Source organism: Dermacentor andersoni, chromosome 5 (genome assembly GCF_023375885.2).
Source record: "Dermacentor andersoni chromosome 5, qqDerAnde1_hic_scaffold, whole genome shotgun sequence".
Taxonomy (NCBI): domain Eukaryota; kingdom Metazoa; phylum Arthropoda; class Arachnida; order Ixodida; family Ixodidae; genus Dermacentor; species Dermacentor andersoni.
Genome location: NC_092818.1, coordinates 60,209,901 through 60,232,215, shown reverse-complemented (window position 1 = coordinate 60,232,215; position 22,315 = coordinate 60,209,901).

The window sequence follows — 22,315 nt, the reverse complement described above, 5'->3', positions numbered from 1 at the left end:
CACCGCGCGCATGTGAAAAGTCTCCCCAATTTACCCTTCTCCAGGCACGTTCGGCTGCAAGATCACTCCTTTGAACGCGTGAGCGTTGTGCTCTTGCAATCTGGTTTCCGACACACCCGTGCACGCGAGCAGAGAGAATCTTTTTTCATCCATAAATTTGGAACGTACACTAAAGGAATTAATGAGAGTCCGGGGCGGCTGACGTGCCTCCGGGATATGCCGTGAAAGTGCATGGGAAACGCGAATACATGTTCTGTACTTAAAAATTGAGACGCTGTCTATTTACTGCTTGCTCACCCCTCCGCATGCGCCTCAAGGGCGCGAGCGTAAAACCAATAAATTCAGTTTCCTGGACCCTGCCACTGAAGTGGTCATTCTGAGTGACCTATTGCCCTTCTTGAAATACGCACGTGCTGACTTGATGGCAGTTGTCTGTTAACCGTTCAAAAATGGGACCACAAGGAGGCTATTTAACTAGGCTCCCTAAATCTAAGCCCATGGGCGCACTTGCTTTGCGAAACCCATGCATATATACTTTTTTGGAACTATATTTTTTTTCGCACCGTAGCTGGACCACAGAGTTGCCGGAACGGGCCGTGCCTTGTATATGTGTACTGTGACACTGTGTTTCTTTCCACAAGTTGCCGCTCTTCTGTCTTCCTTCTGGGCCCCTTCTCTATTGTGCCCCCCGCCACCCGCTTCAACTTGCCCTCTCTCCCGCTACAGCGGCAGCCCACGCACTGGGGCTGCGGAGCGACCGTTTTCTCCCTCCTTGCCTCGGGCGCACGGGAACCTAGCTGCCTCTACTTCCCGCCCCCCTCACTCTCCGACTCACGTCTCCCTCCTCCTGTGTGCTTTTTTCTTTTTTTTCTTTTTCTTCTTTTTCTTTCCTTTTTCTTTCTTTTTCCCTTTTTTTCCTCACTGACCTCCTTGCTCTACATACATGTGACTCCGCCTTCCTCTTGCCCTGCATAGCTGCCAAAGGCCGCTGTAAATCTGCCAAGGCGCCGAAAATCAATCACTGTCACAACTGTTCCTCTCGGTTTGATGTATGTAAGAACGACCGGGCACCCGGTCTGGTGTCTTCACTACCAGGGCCGAACTGCCATTTTTTTGTAAACCCTGATGAAGATCGGTCCACCGATCGAAACTGTCGAAATTAAATACTTGTTCTGTTTACCTTGTAGCACCACTCAAGTTCTTTACGTTTGAAAGGTAGCCTGAAGAATCCCTCTTTGCATATATATATATATATATATATATATATATATGGAGTGCCTTGAGTAACATAACGTAGTAGTGAGTGAACAGGGGCGACGATGCAGAATGCTTAATCATGTTTTCGCATGTAAAAGGTCTAGACAGCAACGTCGTCCTTTTGATAAATAGTGAGAGGCAACTTGAACTATCACGTTGCAGGGAGGAATGACTGTTAGACGCCGTTTTTGCGAGGAGAACAACTAGATGCCAGCCTCGCTGTCCTAAGGAGGGGTTATTTTATCTTTCTGCGCTTGAAAATTTCGCAGTGCATCTGTCTGTGGGTGACTATATAATAAAATAAGTACTATGTTTGAAAAATTTAAGTCATTTGGTGTCCCTTTTTTTTGGTAACTTTAATGCCCGCAGAACCGTACAGCAGGGCGCGAACCAGATCACCTATGAGTTCCTAGAGAATTTACACTACTCGATGTTCTCTTTATTTCGCTTTCGAAAAGTAGCTACGTTGAGCACTAGAAAGGCGGACCCGGTTATTAATGATTCTCACTCTGCCAGGTCTAAGATCGATCTGTGCTCACAGTCCGAGAGAGAGAGAGATATATATATATAACAAAATTAGGATGATAAGAGCCGGCAAACAGGAGGCGCCCTCTCTTCTAGTGCCACAAACTACAGTGTACGCGCTTGTGTTTCTTTTTTTTTTTTTGCTAGTGATGTGCAGAATAGGATATTGGGGCGGCGTTTTGGCGGATGCACTGCAGTTTGTGTTTCGTTAGGGTGCGCGCCTCTGCGTTCATTGAGGCGCGTTTGTTCTGTGCTTCGCTGTGCAGAAGCCAGATTGTATTGCTGTTTTTATAGGCAAATATTTTTGGCCTCCATTTACGCATCTGGGTTGATGCAGCCTTGTGACGCTTCTACTATTTCTGTATTTCTTGAGACATAGAGCTCTGTGCCAGTCACGGTTTGTGTTCAGCTGTTTCAAGTAGACAATGTTTGCGTATTCATTAAAATCTTCTAGTGAAGCCAATACTAATGCATCAAAAATTGAATGATTTTGCCTTGAAGCTTGCCTCTACGCATTTGGAATATATATGAATATGAGAAATGTAGATACTTCAGGCCAAATGAGCGCATCACTGAAATGTAAAAAGCCGTGCCAGTCCGAAGCATGTGGGCATAGGGGATTGGTATCGTTAAGTACGCGACCATCATGAGACGAGCGATCGTCAACTAGAAATCACCACCGATAAGATAAAGGTCACGTATGGTTATAATATCGCGCAATGAATGCTTTCTAAGAAAACCGATTCGAGCGAAGCAAAAACGTAGTTGCGTTGAAATTTCTGCGCATGTTGCAGAAATGTGGACCAGAAAATCAATCAGTACAGTGTCCCTCATATTCCATTTGTATCTTTCGGGTTTCAGTTCTTTTTATGCCCCACCTTAAATGTTACACTTATGCCTTAAGCACTGGCGGTGAACGAATTGATATATGTGTGCACTACATGTGTGTTCGGAAGCAGAGCATGAGAAGTGGTAATGCGAACGCTAGTGGTTGAGGCCTTGAAATGCCACGCAGAAAGGTGACAGGATTCCATAACAACGTTGTAAAAATTTCATGGGCACGCTTGTGAGCGTTTTCTCCTTTGAAAATGTTAGTACAAGATACGATACTGCTGTTCGCAAGTTCTGCAATGGGTATAAAATTATTTCGTAAGAATTTATTGCAAGCTCCCCACAAATAAATACAAATGAAAAAAAGAAAGAACGAAAATTTCCTTGTCTGGCTAGGCTATTGCAGTGTGGGTAAGTAGTATGTGAGCACGCGCTACAAACACGAACTAAAGGATTGAACTAAAGGGTTCAATGTTTGGTAGAGGGAATCGCAATAAGCCAGCAGACAATGATGTTGAGGAAAGCATAGGAGAAATGAAATGTGTTTTCAATGGAAGTGCAGAAATGATATCGTAAACGGAAATGAACGTATAGGAAAAAGAATTGGTGCCATTGGGATGCGAAGCCACATTTTCCACGTTACGCCCGTGCGAAGCTTTACCAATTGAGCTACCGCTACGGCTGCCCTCAGTGAACTCTCTTGTGTATTTGTGAATGTGTGCGAGATTCGTCCCTGGGAAGGTTAGTCAGTGCTACTCATGGCCGTGACGGAAAAGGCAGAACGTGCTCTTTAACCGACGGAGTCACGTGCTACGTGAAGTTAGGAACAGGCAGATTAGTCGATACATACCATCTTTTATTTATTCTTTTATTCAGTGAGTGCCCCGCTTTGCCAGAAAGGCGTTACAGCAGGGGGTTACAGACTTAAATAAAACCCTTCTTCATCTATACAGCACACTTGCGTCTCTTGCAGCCGGTTCCAATCTCTGACGGTCATCACAAAGAAGGAATTGTAAAACATAGTTGTCCTTGCACGGTACTCTTTCACCTTGTGTCGGTGATCATTTCTACTGGATATGTAATTGGGTTGATAAAGGTAGTTATTATAAGCAATTCCAGTGTTATCATGAAAAATACAAAAGAAAAACTTCAACCGCAGTTTTTTTCTGCGTAAGGAAAGCGATTCCCAACCCAATTCTTTTTTCATAGCGGTGCAGCTGTCTGTCCGCTTGTACCGCCCTAAAACAAACCGCGCAGCTCTATTCTGAATTTTTTCAAGTTTATCTGGCCTGCATCGGGTCCCATACAGGGCATGCGTACTCTAAAATCGGCCTAATACAGGTGAGGTAGGCTGTGTTCTTTAAATTCTGGGGTGCCCATCTTAGGTTCCGTTGGATAAAGTTAAGAGCCCTTGCTGCTTTACCAACAACATAATCAATATTAGCATTCCATGAGCAATCATGCGATAAAACAACGCCAAGATATTTGCATGTCGGTTCAGTAGTAATCACATACATATTCAGGCTGTAAGATGTTTCAATTTGTTTCTTTTTTTTTTTTGGAAACACGCATGTGCACACACTTTTTTGGATTCAACGTCATTTGCCACTTCTGGCACCACCTTGTAATACGATCCAAATCGTCCTGCAAAGAAACGCCGTCACTTGCGTCCCTAATCTGCCGATATAAAACACAATCGTCGGCAAATAAGCGCATGCGCGATGAAATACCCACAGAAATATCATTAACAAAAATGAGCAACAAGAGCGGTCCAAGGATGGAGCCTTGTGGCACGCCTGACGGTACACAAGCATAGGACGAACACCTCCCATTTAAAAGCACGCATTGACGCCTGTCGAACAAGTAATTGGTTATCCAAGTTAGTACATTCTGGTCAAAATTTAGAATCTGCAGTTTGACGAGGAGAAGGGAGTGCGACACGGTGTCGAAGGCCTTTCGAAAATCTAAAAAGACACAATCTGTTTGCCCGCCCTCGTCAACGTTGGAAGCCAACTCATGAAAGAACTCTACAAGTTGCGTGGTACAAGAAAATCCTTTGCGAAAACCGTGCTGCTCATTTATCAGAACATTATTATCTGTAAGATGGGTCAATATGTGCTTAAATAGGATATGTTCAAAGAGTTTACATGATATCGATGTTAATGAAATGGGCCGGTAATTTGTTACATCCTCTTTTTGAGCCACCCTTATGAACCGGAACAACATGGGAAATTTTCCAATCATCGGGTAAAGTGCCTGTTGAAAGGCACTTTACGCTACCAGAGCCGATACCCCCGCTCTATAGAGTACAGGTCTCGCTACTCGCCCGGTTTTGAGAAATTAAAGGACGAAGGGGCTACAGGAGTACGTATTTGCGACCACCATAGCGCTATATTCAAACAGTGGGAGGCTGAATAAGAAGCCATGGTTTCGCTGCTGTCACAGCGCTGCATGTTTAAATGCGTTAACTTAAAGAGGTACCCCTCTTAAAATGCTGCAACGACATCAAATGGAAAGAAAGAAAAATTGCCGAATTATAATTTAAGGCGGATTGATAGCCAACGCATCTTTTTACGAATATATTCTTCATTCGCTGTTATTCTGCATATTATGGCCCAATTACTTCACCAATCGAAATCGTTTGTGGACAAATGGCAGGATAAGGCAAACAGTTTACCACCTTAATAAAGCCTATAATAACCCGGGCGCGTCTTCACAAAAGGATGTTACGCTAAATAGCCCGCGAGGGTCATCTGCAGCCAATTATGATGCTGGACATAATATTAGCGAAAGAGACCGAGCAATCGCGAAGACCACTTAGAAATGAAAATATTTGTCAATTGGGGCGCAAGTTACGTAGTTCGTATAGTACTGTCCCGATTTGCAAAGCTGCTGGTATGCTGGAGCGGTTCTGACGACAGATATGAGATATAGTAAAGGCAGACAGAGCAGTGACCTAGACATTCGTCCCTGCAATGGATAAGGTAAAGGCTAATGCTCATTGTGGTGATTAGGACTGTTCGGCACTTTCGCTAGTGCGCAGTGATGCGGAAGAAAGACAGAGTCATTTATGTGCGTTTATAAAACTCAAAGCAACCTTTAAAATATGAATATATACCGAGAGTTGATGACAGCGTAACTGCAGTCAGTGTGTCCACTGGCTGAAACAGTCCCGGGTTGCGAGGCTCACAGTCCGGTCGTCACGGCACCGTGCGGTCACCCGTGCCGAAGCTGGCCGCGACGACCACACGCTCGGGCCCCGTTCAGCACGGTTCTCGGACTCGGCACGCTCAGGAGCCGCCGCGGCAGCAGCCAGGGGACGCCTTGTTCCACACGTCCTCGATGTCCGGCTCGGACGCCACTCGCGACCGATGTCCTACAGTCGCACTTCCAGCACGACCTCGGTGCCCAGCTCGTGCGCCGCTCGCAATCCACGTGCGGCGGTCGCACGTGAGGACCTCGTCTAGCACAGCAACATCTGTGCCAGACTGAAACGCTGCTCGGCACAGCTCAGGTGCGACAGCTCAGGGACCGGCGACCCTCGGGTCAGCCAGCGTCTCGAGCACTGGCAGCAGGGGCCCTGGGACGTCCACGCTCGGCTCCGCGGTCCTCCGCACCTTGCCACGGACGTCTCGCCTGGCAGGAACCCTCGCCTCGTTCCGTCCAGGAGCTCGGAGCTGCTGCCCGCCTGGTTTGAACACTGCGAGCGCGCCCTCGTGCTGCCGTGCTCGTGCACCCGTTGTCTTCCTCGTCGTTCACGGCGCTTGGTGGCCGCTTCGATCTTCTAGGGGCGACGCGCGGCACTTACGCATGACACTCATTAATAAATTCTCGGTCTTGCCGTGCTAAAGCTACGAGATGATTTCGAGGCAGGCCGTAGTGCGGGGACTGAGGAATAACTTGCAGCACCTGGGATTTTTTAACGGGCACCTATCACACACTACACGCGTGCTTTTGCATTTCCTCCCCATCGAAGTGCGTCAGCAGCGGCCGGGACCGAATCCATGAACTGGAGCTTGGCTGGGAAACGCCATAGCCATGTAGGCACCGCGGCGGAAAATGTGGCTTGTCATTGGTGACAACGAACAGTTATAACGTAGACGGACGGTCAGTCACAAAAAATACTTCGAAAAAAAAAACAGCTCTGCAAATTCGGTTCAAGGTCCATGACCATACCGAGCGCTTCAATTGGAAATTAATTAGCGCAATTTTTTCGTTTTAGTAAGTGCAATTACCCTGTATTTGGAAAAGAAAACTATGCCATTACTACTGGACTCATGGCAAGGACGCTGGTACAGACCGCAAGGTTGAATTTCAGGTGTAAGCGAATGTTCGTACTGCAAAGTATGCGCAAACGACCAGGACGTTGATGGAGACATGGGCCGGTATAGCGTAGCGATCGATTGGTCTCGTATGATGCTATTCCTTTCTTATCCATCTATGTTCATGGCCGGCCAATTCTACTAGCAACGTTGCCAGAATGCCGCCCGGACCACTGACTAAGCGCGAAACGGAATAGCAATAGAATAGAATCGCTGTGTTATCTCAGCCCTTTTGGATTTGTAGGCTGGCCTAAATTGAGATGTATTGTTACGGAAGGATGAAGGAAGAGAGAGGAAGCAGAAGATCAAAGACGCTGGCTGCTGCGTGTTGTTGATGGTCAGCCATCTTGTCTACGCTAACTCATCCTGTATATATACATTGTAAATACAGTCTTTATATACTCCTAACATCCCCGTAACATATTGGTGTAGGTGCGAGGTATTGAGGGCCACGAGTTGCGACAGTATCAGGCGACATGACCAATGCGGCGAGAGGTGAAACACATCGGCTGGTCGTCCGCGGTCCTCCACTCAGTCGGGTTGCGATAACGTGGAGAAAAGCGTCGGGGTGAAGCAAAAATAGTTGAAAGGCGTTCGTTAGCTCTGGGATTGACGACAGCAGACACAGACTGCAAACCAATGTTTTTAAATTCCTGGCGAACGATGGCTTGTACCAGGAGAACTCAAAATGTGGTAGCATCGGGGGTACGCGAACACAAAGCTGCGGGCGCCGATCCTGTTCATGTCTAACAATTCGCGCCACGCCCTCTGATGGTGACGCATGCTGCTGTGCGGGTTGATCTTCACACGTAGACGTTGCGGCAGTATTGGGAAGTCTGCCGAATGGTTGCAAGACGCGTCGGCTTTTGGCCTGCTCGAATTGCCGGCACTCTTCGTCCTTCCGCGTCATCTGCGACCCGTCGTTCTCGAACAACTTCACTATGCACTAACGGCGGGGCACCTTGGAGTTATGCGTACATACGACCGCGTACGACGACGGTTCTCCTGGCCGGGTCTCTACCGCTCTGTGCGTCGTTATGTCGCAACTTGCGAATTGTGTCACCGCCGGAAGAAACCTCCCCTGGCACCTGTCGGACGACTACATCCCATTGAAGTTCCCTCTGAACCGTTCTTTCGTGTAGGCCTTGGCATGCTTGGCCCGTTTCCGAAAACGACTAGAGGGAACAAGTGGATCACCGTGGCTACTGAATACGCGACACGCTACGCGATAACAAAGGCGTTGCCGACTAGTTGCGCAACTGACGTCGCCAATCTTCTCCTCGACGACGTCATTCTCCACCACGGTGCACCTCGACAGTTACTTACAGACCGCGGCCGCTCGTTCTTATCTCGAGTTGTCGACGACCTGGTCCGCTCTTGGGCCACTGAGTAAAAGTTGTCCACCGCCTACCACCCACAAACGAACGGTCTTATGGAACGTCTCAACCGAACAATCACACAGCTGCAGCCGATGTACGTCTCCAACGATCACCGCGGCTGGGATGCCACGCTGGATTACCTGACGTTCGTGCATAACTCGTCCCGACATGACCGCGGCAGGATATTCACCCTTCTATCTTCTATATGGTCGCGACCCCACATTGCCGTTTGACACTATCCTCCGTTCTGGGCCACGTGTTGCAACTGAGTACGTTCGTGATGTCATCGATCGCGCTCACATGGTACGCCAAGTTGCCCGATCTCGTTTATTAGCCTTGCAGCGTATACAAAAAGAGCGTTACGACCACTGCCATAGTGATGTTAAGTTCGCACCAGGTGCTTGGGTGCTGCTCCGATCACCATATTGTCGGGTTGGCCTCGCCCAGAAGCTTCTGTCTCGCTACACGGGGCCTTATGAAGTCATCCGCCAAGTTAACGACGTAAACTACGAGATTTCGCCGCTACACTTTGATGCATCCTCAAGTCAGATGCCCATAGACGTCGTGCACGTTAGGCGGTTGAAGCCATACTTCGCTCGCAATTCTTCACCTGCCATGCGCCGAGACGGCGCTTCGCCACGCGGGGTCCTGTTACGGAACGATGAAGGAAGAGAGAAGAAGATCGGAGACGCTGGCTGCTGCGTGTTGTTGGTGGTCAGACATCTTGTCTACGCTGACTCATTCTGTATATATATATATATATATATATATATATTGTAAATACAGTCTTTATATACTCCTAACATCCTAACAATGTGCGGCCACGCAATCCTACGAGTAGGTTATCTGTGCGGAATATAGTGTGTAATTTATTCCTCGAACGTCACCCCCTTAATCTGTGTCATTAAATAGCCTCACGATGTTCTTTTCAATAAATGATAGAATGCCGCCACACTTTCAGGTATACAGAATTGTGGACACTGCCTCAATCGCCAGTTACCGGCACTGAACTTCTACCTCTGAGATGCATCTAAGCACCAAAACGTTTGAAGCCTTGTCTGAGAATAAACCGGTCCCCTAATTTTTTTCTTGCGTTGAATCTTTCACGATATTCACCCTCGATAATATGCAGCCATGACAGCAGATATCCATAATATTGACGCTAAAACACTGGCCTATATTTGAGCATGTGTCGCTGTTATTTTTTTAGCTGTTTAACTCACGCTCATAAACAGCGTCGCTGAAACACACTGTTCGAACACGCATGCATGATGTCATGCCTGCAGAGCTCCTCTACGTGGTTTAGGCCTCAGTAACCTAAGCTCGTACGTCGTCAAAAAAAAAAAGAGAACTTGCTCACTTACTACCTCGACCGTTATTTCTATACTTTTGTCCTGGTGCTCGTTCTTCCATCCAATGGCTGCCAGAGAGTTTATTGCCGAGATGTTCCCAAAGAGGCTGTCTGCCTTCCTGACTCGTCGAAACTCTTTGCTAGAACTGGAACAGAGCTGACCCCGGAAGTACTTCCTGTATTGAGCCGTCAGTTACGATCGCTCCGTCAGATGCAGAAGGTTATAGTTGTTTCTATGTGTGACAAAAAAAAAAAAAAGATTAGCTGCACATGGCGATGTGCAGAGTCAAACGTTATAAAAGAACAAGGGCAAACGAATCGTGGGACGCATCGTTGAGCCTGTGTAAAAGTTGGGACTTGGTTGGATAGAGACTGCAATTTCTTTTTGCGCACTTTTGTATGCATTCTATATTTGTAGTATCAGAGCCTGCTATGCCCAGTAAACATGATGCGCATGTAGCAGACTCGCGTCTCAATGACTGTATATTGGCAGGAGACAGTGCGGTGTTTAAAAATCAACAGTATGTTCACTTCTATGGCTTTAAAATGCTGGAATGTAGGAATAATCCTCTGGCGTTAAAAGTTGATCACTTCGGTACTTCTTTTTTCTGATACAGCAGTGAGCGTTTCTTATCTGGTACTTATAAAATTATTTGTGTTGCTGAATGAATGCAAGGCAAAGTAACCCCACACAAGAAGACATGCAGGACCAGTGTAAGGTGCTTAGAAACAGTCATTATATTCGATTATCACGAAGGAGTTATCCACTGAAATAGTTCTTGTCAAATATACTTCGTACACAGCAGGAGCTAGTACACTGCAAAGCCAACATCGCCGTGCCGTTCTGCAAGGAAAAAAATTTTGGCTTTCTGTGTCGCAAAAGGTCTTATCCCGATAAAGCTATAGACACCGTTTGGCGAGCCCAAGATGTTATATTCGGCCGAAAAGGCGTGTCTTCAAATTATAGATACTAGTGGACGAATTGAGAAAACTTTTAATTGTGAGCCTTTCGTCATTGGTCGACAGCCTGCCACATTATTTCGCTAACAATACATGTATCCCTACGATCGCCTCAAATGTGCTCTTACAAACAGTTCTATCATAATAACTTTTTGTGAATGTGAGGCCAGAAATATGGAGCCAGATTCACTACCTCTACAACTGCATACGCATGATCCAGCATGGCGTGAAGCAGCAAATCTTCTCGAGTGCTTGTTTGCCCTTACGCTATTTAGATGTTTGGTCTCGCATGACGTGGTTATCGTTGCATTCAGTCCTTAATTCGCAACAATAATCATGAACCAACAAGCCCCTCAAGGTATTCTGCACACAGTGAAGGTAACGAAAAAGAGCGATGTGCCCTGCACCATAAGTTTACATACTCGTATGGGCTTCATGTAGGAATATATGGCTTTTCATACAAGCACACACGTGATCATCAGGAACATTAGATGCAGGGTGTATGGCATATGCGAGATAAGTTCAGTAGTTAAATATCACGGGCTGTATTGAGAAAAAATTTCTTGTGTGCTTTTTGCCATTGGCAGGCCACGTTGGCTAATATATTTACAGCATTAGGATTCGCTGGGGCTTGCTTTTACGAACCATTATAGGGCAGTACCTTCTCTTGAATAGGTTCGAGAAGCCGTATTGACAAACCTTTTCGTTCGGAAGTGCCCTTTGCTCTTCACCGGCCATCCCTTTCATAATATCTGCGACGTCAGGAATGGCCAGAATTTGCATTTATGAAGAATTTTACCTTAAGACCTCTTTTGGAATGGGTTCGAGAAGTCGTATTCACATACCTTTTCGTTCTCTCTACCCTTGGACGACCGTCTTTACTATATTTCCAACGTCAGGAATGGCCAGAAGTTGCATTTATGAACAATTTTACCATAAGACTTTTTTTACTAGGTTCGCGAAACCATGCTCGCAAATCATTTCGTTCGTAAGTGCTCTTTGCCCTTCGCCGACCATCTTTGTTATATCTCCAACGTCAGGAATGGCCAGCATTTGCACTTGCGAACAATTTCGCCGTAAGACCTTTTATTGAATAGATTCGAGAAGCCGTATTCACAAAAGTTTTCGTTCGTAAGTGCCCTTTGCCTTTGGGCAACCATCTTTGTTATAATATCTCGAACATGAGGAATAGCCAGAATTTGCACTTACGAACAATTTTGCTGTAAGATATTTTCTTGAATAGGTTATGGAAGCCGCATTCAGAAACTTTTCTGTTCGTAAGTACCCTTTGTCCTTGGCCTACCATCTTTGTTACATCTGCATCGTTAGGAATGGCCAGAATTTGCACTTAGGAACAATTTTACCTTAATACCTTTTGTTGAATAGCTTCGAGAAACCGTATTCGCAAACATTTTCGTTCATAAGTGCTCTTTGTCCTTGGCGGACCATCTTTCTTATAATATCTTCAACGTCAGGAATGGCCGAAATTTGCAATTATGAACAATTCTGCCGTAAGACATTTCTTGAATAGATTAGACAAAGCATATTCACAAACCTTATCGCACGCAAGTTCCCTTTGCCTTTGTGCAGCCATCTTTGTTATAATATCTCGAACATCAGGAGAGGTCAGACTTTGCACTTAGGGGCAATTTTACCCTAAGACCTCTTTTTGAATAGGCTCAAGAAACCGTATTCACGAACCTTTTTGTTCTTAAGTGCTCTGTGACCTTGGCCGACCATATTTCTTATAATATCTCTGTAGCGCACTACCACGTGCCACAGTGCTCCGATCACAAAAAATGATGACGACACGCCCAGAGCGCTAACGGTGCGCGAGCAGTGGAATCGCCGGGTAAGAAACCGAAGGTCAGTGCTTAATCCCGTTCCCACCGAATTAACCGGTCTCTGTGAAAATATAATTTGTGGACACCAGGCACCAGCGTATTCCTGGTTTTTCTTCACACACGTCAGGAATGGCCAGAATTTGCACTTACGAACAATTTTACGTAAGACTTTCTTTTTCAATAGGTTCGAGAAGCCGTGTTCACCAACCTTTTCGTTCGCAAGTATCCTTTGCTCTTGGCCAACTTACTTTGTTACAATATTTCCAACGTGGCGAATAGCCAGAATTCGCACTTACTAACAATTTTACCGTAACACCTGTTATTTATATGAGCCAAGTTTTTCCTTTTGATGCTGTTCATTATAAGCTTCCGAACGTTTGGCACTCACTAATTTCCGTAGTTCTGCTCCCATACGATCACCTACGAGTGGATATCTGTAAGGGAAATTCCCTGTCATCACTGTTTACGTTAGCGCAGACGTAATCATCACCAGCCTATATTTATGTCCACTCCAGAACGAAGGCCTCTCCCAGCGATGTCCAATTGACCCTTTCTTTGTGCTAGCTGATTCCAACTTACCACTGCAAATTTTCTAATTTCATCGCCCCACCTAATTTCCTGCCGTCCTCGACTGCGCGTCCCTTCCCTTGGCGTCCATTATGTTACTGTAACGGTACACTGTTTACCTTCCCTACGCATTACATGACCTGCCCAGCTCCATTTCTTATCCACGCAAATAAAGAACTTCTAAAATAATACTCACCTATCAGTTTGCCTTCTTCATTTGTAATACCATTGATAAATATTTGTCTAGGACTGTTTCGCACATTTATTAACGTTCCTGCTTCTACCTGTGCCTCTCCTTCTTCCACCTGTCTCGATGCCTGTTGAATTGACAGCCTCAACCACGCATGAAATGCACTGTGATTGAATGCTTACCTAAAGCCTTCGCCAGAGTGACAGAACAGGAACCCTCATTCGTCGCTGCAGAGGTTCCAGCAATCTGCGAAATTTGACGACTTGTGGCGACCGATCCACACCTGCGAGTCACAAATCCAATAAAAGCGTCACCTCGAACTGGTGGTGCACACGTGTTGTTTCCTCTGCTTGGTGTATGTTGTCACTTACACAAAACTATCTGAGGCAAATAGCTGCTTTTAGACACCATTGCCCCAATTGTTGGCTACAGAAGATCGCGATGTGCTGAGCGTTGCTACACTGCCTCTCAGTGTCGGAAACTGCTTAAACTATCACTTTCACGTAAGTGCGGTGCACTGTAAGTATATCCCCTTAATGTATTGCATAAGTGTTGAATGTCGGAAACGTAGAATGGTTTCTTACGACCCGCACACTTTTCGTTAACGTCTGTAATGTTCGTGTGGGCAAATTGCCTACGCGTGATTATACCGCACATTCTGCTCTAAATAAAGACCGTTATCTAATGGATATGTCTGTATCTTTTGCTGCAAATTGAAAGTGACATAGCAGAGTATCACACACTATGCTCCCTGAATGAGTGCCTGGTGTAAATCACTTTTAATTTCGACAAAATTACCCGTTCAAGAAAATATGACGAAGAAAAAGGAATTTCGTGGGGCGCGTATGTTATTGTTGCATTTGGATACACTACTGCTGGTCTCGTTCAGACTAAATCGAAATAGACATCGCCTACTTCTTTGCTAAGTGGGAAGTGTGGAAACTGCGGGGACGGAAGAACAGTACCGCTTGTCATTATAGCTGAAAAAAAGAATGTCGTGCGCCTTGTTACACCCATAGATTATGGCTCTACCTTCATCGTGCCAGACGGCGCCACTGTTCCGCTGCAGGAAATTCTGCAGGTTGCGCTAGGCGCTGCAGTAAGCAGTCGCCAGCAGGCGAGTAATACACTTGACCCCAGTAATAAAACCCGTACACTACGAAATAATAGTGCGAACGAGATATCGGTTTACTCATAAGGGGCATGCACAGCTCGCGTTCCACCTATATTTTGATCGAGATGTCGCAGCCCTGGTTTACGATGTGGTCGCCGAGCTAGGGACATCTTCATGAAGTTGGAAGCTTCCGGTCCCTTAGCCCAGGTACGAAGTTGGAGTATTGTAGGCAACGTTTAATAATGAAATATTAGAATTATTACTTTCATTATTGAACGTTCGTGCACGCCGCCCCTGGTTGAACGTTCTTTATCCCGCCTGTTTTGTGGTTGCGTACTGGTAAATGTCGCCCGGGTTACTCAAATTAGATGTTACTTTTTGTGGAGAAACTGAAAAGGAATGTCGAATTTAGTGTGACCACTTTGATTTCCAGTCGTAGCTTTCAGTGCATTTGGGCCTTCAGAACTTCCTGAATCAGGCATCTACTTTCATTATTTAGAATACAGACATATTAAAATCTTTTGTTTTACTTGGATACATACACGTTCATGGCAATAAGCTGCATTTGAGTGTACAATGGTAATTTACATGTAGAACCTGTACTTTACTGTGTGTGGACAAGGAGAAGAAAAGGGAAAAGGGGAAAAAGGGGAACATTTATTAATTGACTAAGTATTTCAGGAAACCAACTGTAACCCAACAATTTGTTAACTTTTATAGTTTTAAGTTTCTGTGCAAACTCATGTACAATGTGTGAAAATATGTAACGTTATGTGTGTTCCCTCACTGCCAATGAACTGCCTCTAAATGATATATAATACACGCGCATGCTGCGGGTACAGGAGTCCCTGTCAGGCGCTGCGTGCCTTTTGCTCTTGCGCCTTTCTTGAAATTGTATTGAAGATGAAATAAACATTAATTAATTAAATTATTAATTAATTAATTAATTAATTAATTCAGTCATTCATTCAAAGTGTTCAGTATTGAAGCGGAGAAGGAGGAACGCAGAGAAAACAGGCCAGACACTAGGCGTCAGTTTCGCCGGCCCCTATGACTAAAACACGTTAGGCCATTACTAAAACCACGAGGCTTTCGTCTGAGTCGTTAACAACGCTACTCAAAATGAAGCCCTGTTCAGGGAGAGGATCACTGCAGTGCTGTCGACGGACCAGCGCCTAATATAGCTTTGTGATCCGACTAGTAGTAAGCTCTCCGTTAAGGATATTTAAATATTTTATCGCGTTGGCGGCGCCAGAATGCGTCAGTGCCACCGCTGGTGAAAACTTAATCCGGCGTTCGAACTACGCAACGAGGCCAATTACACCAGACGCACGGAGTTCTCGAGTCCGGCTGTTCGCTTCGCTGCACGATTCGTTAATTAATACAGACCGCCAGTAATGATGTTCAGGCTGACAGCCTGGCATGCCCGGTGCAGTGTGTGTACTTGGAAATGGAGACTGGTACGCATTGTCGTTCCTCGTGGCCGCGTTCTCGGGCGAACATATTACGCTGGGTGAATAATAGGAGGAAAACAAAACAATAACACCCAGGCAAACGAAGCTGTATTCACTGAAGCGACTGCAAGATTCGATCGCTCAGAACTAAAGTCTTCGGCAAGCGCCAAATTGTCCCTGAGTTCACGTCTTGCTGCAGCCGCAGAGAAAGTATAAGCGGAATGTTCTGGACTTCTTTCTTACAGTGAATCTCATCAAAGCTAGCACGTGGTGCTACTGTTATACCATATGTTTGGACGCGCAAAATACGCAACAGATATAGTACTAGGGGTCCTATACGTCACCTCGAGCAGCGGATAATAATATTAAAATCATAATAAACATTACAAGTGCAACACAAATGCAAACGCCAAAGTAACATATTTTCTCTGCATTTAGAATTCTCGCTTTGGTAATGAGTAATGTACGATTGTCCTTCTAAACCAGAAAAGAAATAGCAGTTTCGCCCAAAAGGTGAAGCCTTGAAAGCGATAGCAAGTATTAGCATTCGGCTTGAACTCCTTGGACTTTGTCCTATCCACATGTCGGCAAGGCGCAGCAAGTAAAGCAACTGCTGCTGAATGGAACCAACGGCGCCTTCACATCTATGAGGCTTCTTGCAACGTTCGCGAGATGAGCGCAACCTGTAACAACACCAAAGACTGCGCTCATCACCCAAAAGCGAGAGAGAGAGAAAGAGTATATTTTAAAGCGAAACTTTTTTTTTTGCCTCTTCTGCCAATTTTCTTGGCGCTGCTGCTGCTGTCGTGGCTTACCTCCTGAGCCCCGCTGGGTTTCTTGCAACACCACCAGATGGCGCGCGCCTCCGCGCATGCCTGCCCGCGCCGCCGCGGCAGCGTTTCACAGGTTGAGTGTAAGGCACGTGCTGTGCTTGCTTTCCTATGCGACAGAAATGCAGGTGTTGGGCTGTAGAGGTCGCGTTCTGGGCTGTGATAGTGTAAACATTACAATCCCTCACAGCTTGAAGAGAGCGCGTCGAGCTGGCGTCTCGGCCGGCACACAGCGCTGCCACGTCGCTATGTCAAATGTCCTAACGCTCCTTTCAAGCAGCTGAACGTGCAAGACCAGTTATCTTGCCGGCTAGCCGTTGTTCAGGAAATGTTCTTCTGTACACTTCTGCCGCGATGCGATATTTGCCATATGAGGCAATAATAATGCTCAACCCTCTCAGATGTTATGTACAAGCCACGCGCACCAACGCCTCACACAAACCTATCTCCCTGTGTGTTCTGCGCATTACGCCGACAAACACCAGTGGTACACCAAATGTTACGTTTAACACCAACTCACAACTCTCGTATTCGACTAAATGCTGAAAAAATAACGCATTTTCCGCGAACATCACCGCTAATTGTCGTCAATCAAAGCAAACAGCATACAAAGCTTCGCTTACATCGATTCTCCACAGTCCGTGGCATGCGCATATTTTGTTTCAGCGCAGCTACTAGCCCAGAATTTTATGGCGCTCGAAATGAGACCAGCGGGAAATCATCGTAGTTTGCCTGCAGTACCCAGTGACTTATTAAATAACGTTACCTTTACGTGTACTGATGAGACCAAAGTTTACATAAAGCAGCTCAGGATGAACGCTGGTGTGTCTAGTAGTATGCTTGCTCGCAAAGCTTATGCGAGCAGCGGAAGGCAGCACCATGCCTTTGCTCGGGCGCAGATGCTATTGAGCGTAGCGTTGATGGTGCGTGCGGTTCGCTTCGTCATTTTCGCAGCCAAATGCACTTCACGTTTCTTGACAATCTGTAATCTTCCGCGTGCGATTTGCGGATGTACCGTCAGCGGGACAACACAAGAACGACGGCGGTGGCAAAGACGGCTCGAGTGCGCTCCGAGCTTCTGTATAATTGAATAAAAAAGGTGCTTTTATCGCAATAGCAATTCTACCGGTGCACTAGGACTTGAAGCAATTGAGCTTTTTGGTTGCGTCCTCGAGGAGCCATCGCCAAGAGGCGTAAACGGGAGCAATTCACGTTGAAACGAAACATTTTAACAGTTTAACCAGTTTCCTTTAACACTTTTCATTGATAGAGAGTGTTGATGGACCCCGGTTGAACTTTTAAAGCAAGGCTAGTTTCGCGACGTTAGTAATGAACTCAACGAAAGCGTTTGCACAACGTTGGCGATAACGGCAATTCCACTCAAACACTGGACCTCAACGCCGGCGGGGCACATGGCACAAACACACGTCACGCTGGAACGAAGCAGACTTCCTATGCGCGTCGTGAGTTCCGCCGAGTTATACAGCCTTGGTGACGTATGCGCCAAGACGCGCAGAGCACCGCTGTGTGCCAGCTTGCCGTTATCACAGCTGTCACGTAGCGGTGGATGCTTATCAATCGTTGTCGCGAACGATAGACGGGATCTATGCAGCACCCGGAGACTATACACATAATTCCACATAGGTTAGATTGGTGATTCTCCTACAGTTTGTTTTTCTGTAAATTCAAATTTTGGCGACAAGCCTTGCTGAATAGCGGTGGACATATTAAGTATGTACGGGTAATGAAAAAAAAATAAAAATAGAGAGAACGTGTTGTGAAGGCGTCAGTAGGAAATTAGGTAAACCATACAGGGGACAGACCACACGAGGGAGTCAGCTGCGTTTTGCCGCTGGGACGCTTGTCCTCAGCAGCAAAGAATCGCCGCAAGATTAGGCGAGTCGATGAATAAGCTTGAGTATTTGTCTGACCCGCGTGTTCAAAGTCGTTCCCTGTAGAGTACTTAGGCGCACAAAAGCTCGACAATTACTACCAAAAGTATACTAAAGAAAGCTGTTCTTCCTTTCGGACTACTGAAATGTTGTTTCATAACTCTTTTTGCATTTATTTAACAATATTTGTGCAACGTTACTAGTACAGAACATAAGGCCCAACGTTCTTTTTTCTTTTCTGAATTTCGCAGCAATATCTCTCCGCTGGTACGCTAGTGTGACGTCACTGATTTCAGCTCGTTTGTTTCCGCTCGGGTCGTTGTGGCGCTGTAGAAGTTTTCGAAATGTGGACTTGAAGTTCAGTCTTTGACTCACGTGGAATACAATCTATTCCTCATTTTCACAAATAAGCAGTTAACTACGCCCTAGCCGACGCCTACGAGATCCATGGAACCATGGCAACCTGGGCCGTGTGTGTAGGGGGGAAGGGGGGGGGGTAGACGTTTGAAGGCAGCATTGCCAACTTTCTTTCGTTCTTGCCTCTTTCTTCGTTTTTTGAGCCGTGTAACCGCCGCGGTGCCTGACAGTGCTTATGGCGTAGCGCTACTGAGCTCGATGTCGCGTGTTCGATACCCACCACTGCAGCTGCATTTTGAGGAAAGGGAAATGCTAAAACCTTCTTGCACATAGCGATAGGCACACGTTAAATAAATCAGTGGCGATTTAGCGGTATATGCGAGAGAAATGCGTTAGCATTGCGTCACACCGCCTTGGTGTCCAGGATCCATGATTTAAGCTGCGTAGCACCACATCACAAAGTGTTGCTATAGAGATATTTACACCCTTTATCAATTTTAAGGGTATAAATTATTTCACAGAGGAGCTCTTCTTTCAAAGTCGTTCCCTGTAGAGAGGCTTTCCTTTTGCACACTACAATCGGTCGTCTCTTCCACTTCTCCGGCCACGCTCGGTCATGGCCGTCGATAGCGGTTGCCCGAAGTGCAACGTCAGTGGCACCGACCTAGCCGGAAATTGCGTGTTTACTTTGTACCGGCGCTAAGAGCGGCGAAACTCGAGCAGTTGCAGGGCATTTTCGAGCTCGACGTGGGAAGCATCCACTCCGTCACGTGACGTGCGCTAAGCGAAGCGCGTTGTGGTGTGCAGGTTTGCCAATAAAGACTGTAGCCTGGCCCTATAGAACGTGGAGGTGGCGGCAATATCAGACGCAGCTACGAGAGATGGCTTTAGGTGGCCTTATCGAGTAAACAGGGTGCAAGGAATACGAAGAGGCCTTCTCGAGAGCCAGCTTGGATAGGTACTAGTAGTTTTTTTGGGTTTTGTTTAATCTAACCGACGAATTCACGCCGTTATCGTATTCTACGCGAACAAGGAGGATTTGTAACAATTGTTGTGGTGTCGTTGACTGTGTTATTATTGAGGTATTTTACTGCTCCGTTAAGTGAACGACAATCTTGTCGACGGACGATTTTAGTAAATAAATGCCGGTTGACTAGTGCAGGTGAAGGCTTTACAGAGGGGTACCGTAATTGTAATATTTTCTAATCATCGCTTAGTACGTAGCATCACTGCAGTACAGTCTGATTTGAATGAGTCAATTTTATTTGAATAGTCAATATTTATTTCAAGGAAGGAGACGGTTCTCAGTCGCTGTGGAGGATAAGGCGAGAAACGTGTGTGGTTATCAGAGTGTTGGGCGAAGATTATCTTCGCCTCAGTCTTTGCACTTCTGGCCTATGTGGACCCCTGTACTTCCTACTGGGTGCATGTTCAATTCTGTCGCTATCACATGGGCTGGTCGACCTCTCTAACACTACTCGAAACAGGCAACTGGGACCACCAGATGTCACGGTGGTTTTCTGTGCTTCAAGCTTACATTGTGTTGATTCGATATGGTTCTAAGTGACCGTGTAATAAGTATTCCATCGCATCTTTCTTGTTTAAAATTGCGCAGCTCAGTATGAGGCGTTGTAAATCTGCTCTGCATTACTCCTCACATAGTGCGAACTCAGTACATGTGTTAGTAGTCGTAGCAGTCGTAGTACGTCTAGCTTTTAGCCATTTGTCAAGGCTGAACACACTAGCTGGTACAGAAATAAATGCAGGAAACAAGAATTATATCTTTATGGTGAAGTGGAAGCCCAGGTTTTCCGGTCCTAAACAAGTTCAAGGTGCTTTTACAGGTGAGGGGTGATTTCGTGAAACATTTACGATTTGAGTAATTGTGTAATGCGACAAGAAAAACCAGACGGCAGGAGATTCCTTCAACAAACTACACCGGATGCAAGTCTTCCGCGGTAGTTGTAACTATGCTGGAAACTGCTTAGGTGCGCCGTTATGAGGGTGTGAGTAAGCACCGAATATACCAGTTCCTGTGCATTGCAGCGCTGATTTGAATTTGCTTTCAAGTCGCTACCATCACAGGATAGGTTTTGCAGCTGTGTCAGCATTCTGAAGAATCGCACGTGTTTTGTGGCGTGCCTGCTTTTTCTTCATTTCTTGCACTAATGAGCCTTTCCCTGGCATGCGTCAACCGCAGTTACCGAATCGAATGTTTCAGTAGTGAAGGACGACCACGCAGAGAATGCAGAAAGAGTCCAGGCGTTGGAAAATTTATTTGTCAACATGTTAAGTAGCTGATTCCAAAGTTGCCATACTGGTTAAAAACAGACGACCAGGTGCACCGTGGACACGGAGCGTGAACATGCACCACCAAAATTCGTCGGTATCGTAATGGCGATGCTCTCAACTGTTCCAGCGCAGGAGGCGCAGAGGAAAATTGAAAGCTGAGGCAACATGCATACTTCCGCATAGATAGTGACCTCATGCAGTTTAATTGAAAGACGATCGAACCTCACTGTGTTCGTAACAATGATTTGTGCACGCTCATGTTAACCGGAACGGTTCTTTTATGCTTTGGTTTTTGAATGCACTGAGACGGCGTCGCATGTAGCATATGCAGTGATACAGGTAGTTCATTCTTCGCTGTCTTACGAAGTTTAGTTTTTTCCCTTTTGTGCACTGACTGTACAGATAGTGCCTTTTCTAGTAACGCGTGCTGCGAGTGCATGTTTGTGCCTTGCCGATACATTGCACCCCGAGTGGTATCTGTAATATACCAAGCCCGTAATTTCAGAATCCATCTCATTGTCATCGTGCCGCTGTGCTGGTGGCCGACGTTGGCAAATGAGGGTTGTGTCAGAGTGGGCCGATACAGGAGACAGTGTATGTCGCATGTAGCCGAAGCACGGAATTACCAGAATGGCCGCTACCGATTCTAAATACTACGAGGGACGTTTCGAAAGTAAGCTTCGTCATTTATTTTCGCACAATAACTTTACTGAACAATAACAAAACTGCACCATGGTATCTTGAGCTATATACGCCTTGCTCTATTTTAACACATAGTCACCAAGAACATTGAGGCATTTCTCGTAGCGTGCAATGAGTTTCAAGAAAGCACTCTGGTAAAACTCGGTGCCTTGTGATGCAAGGAACTGTCGCACAGCTTGCTCTACCTCAACGTTGTTTAGGAAGTGATGCCCCGAGAGTGCGGCTTTCAATCCAGGGAATAGGTACCTATTCATACCGGATAACAGAACGCGCTTCCACTGGCGACCGCGTTGTCAGCACGCGTCTGTCTGTCATCGTGATCTGTGCTCGGATAACCTCGGGCATGCCAGTCTGCAGGTCTGTCGCTTCTCTCTCTTCTTCGGCACCCTGCGCATGCGTTATTCCTCCTGCGCTGACGCTGATTCCGTCGTTGAATTAGCAACGGGCG